Source organism: Temnothorax curvispinosus, unplaced genomic scaffold (genome assembly GCF_003070985.1).
Source record: "Temnothorax curvispinosus isolate PA1 unplaced genomic scaffold, ASM307098v1 QBEX01002584.1, whole genome shotgun sequence".
NCBI lineage: Eukaryota > Metazoa > Arthropoda > Insecta > Hymenoptera > Formicidae > Temnothorax > Temnothorax curvispinosus.
The window spans coordinates 1-1,367 of record NW_020212364.1 but is presented as its reverse complement, the minus strand read 5'-3'; the positions used below and the strand labels follow the sequence as shown (position 1 = coordinate 1,367).

Here is a 1,367-nt window from a genome sequence, read left to right as displayed (position 1 = left end):
CTTGGGTGATGCACCTGCTCGTGCCTATTTGAAGTGTATAAAAGGTTGTACCTCACATGATGGATGTGAAAGATGTGGTCAAGAAGGAGGTTATGATGGCTTGATCGTTTATTATTCTACCAAAATTGGGATAGAAAGAACTGATGAGTCATTTGATAGTCGAAGAGACCCAGAACATCACACAGGAAATTCTCCCCTTATTGAACTGCAAACAAAATTTATTTCACAATTTCCTATGGATAGTTTAATGTCCTGCATTTATGAAAACTTAGCAACACATCAATATAACTTTTTGCTAATAACTTTTTTTTCTGTACAGGTATCCCATTTTAGTGTTGTAGCTGGGAGAGAGATACACGAAGGAGAAATGGCTACTAGTATATGTAAGAAGATTTTCTCTCCTGAGGTTGCATCACAACTGAATTGGACAGGGACAGAGATAAAAAAAGGAATCAAGTCACTAAAGTGCGGTACGTGCATTATTGGTAAGTTATTGAAAATTCTGAGAAAAAAACATGAAATTCTTACTTTCAGTCCTGCTGTGTCTTAAGGAGAGAGCCTCATGTAAAATGATTAAACAAGTAGGTTTAAAGACAATGGTATTTAGTTATCTACATGCATGCCAAAGGGCAAGCATTGGTCGAATAGTTTATCAGTAATCTTGCACGCCAATTTGAAAAACATGGTTTTGAGAAAAACGCGTTTAAAGTTTCAAGTTCTCGGAGCACGCGCTTTACTTGCGTAACGCAGGTATAAAATCGCCTCTTTCAAGTTTGAATTTCGCTCTGGAACTTTCGGAACATATTCTAGAGCTATTATACTATAATGATTTGTGCAATAAAATTTTTTCGATTTTTTTTACTGGTTACATGAGGCTCCCCTCTTAAAATACACTTGATTTACTTTTAATAAATATGATGATTAACTTATCAACTTAAATCCTGTATTTAGTATTTCTCATGCATAATATTGTAATTTTTTAAATCTTTTTTCAGATGCATGTGGCAAACAATATAAAGGAAATTTTTCGAGATCAAAAGTCACAGGCTCCATAAGTACGTGGCTTCGAAGTAATTCAAAGAGGAGAGCCATAAATAATGTTGATTTGCCAAGATAATAAAGATTTTTCAAAGGTTGATTACCTCCCCTATAGGTACAGATACTTTTTTATGTTTTTTGCAATGTCAAAATAGAGGTTGTCAAAGGAAAATATATGAAATTATATAACTAACAGGTATAAATGTAAAAATTTGTTTTACAGGTGACAAGAGCAGGTAACAACGAAAGCGGGACTATATACACGAGTGGTTATAACCAAGATGAGTCGATATTCGCACGGCTATCCGTAAATGCAGCGCAGAAGCATT

General features: G+C 34.6%; 1 long non-coding RNA gene across 1 annotated transcript; it reads left to right on the top strand.

The window, feature by feature from the left end:
• The first annotated feature begins 64 nt into the window (after positions 1-64).
• On the top strand, positions 65-1,361 carry LOC112451805. The gene is made up of 3 exons (XR_003040419.1): positions 65-485; positions 996-1,153; positions 1,262-1,361. It is a non-coding gene; the product is annotated as an uncharacterized LOC112451805 (long non-coding RNA).
• The last annotated feature ends 6 nt before the right edge of the window (positions 1,362-1,367 follow it).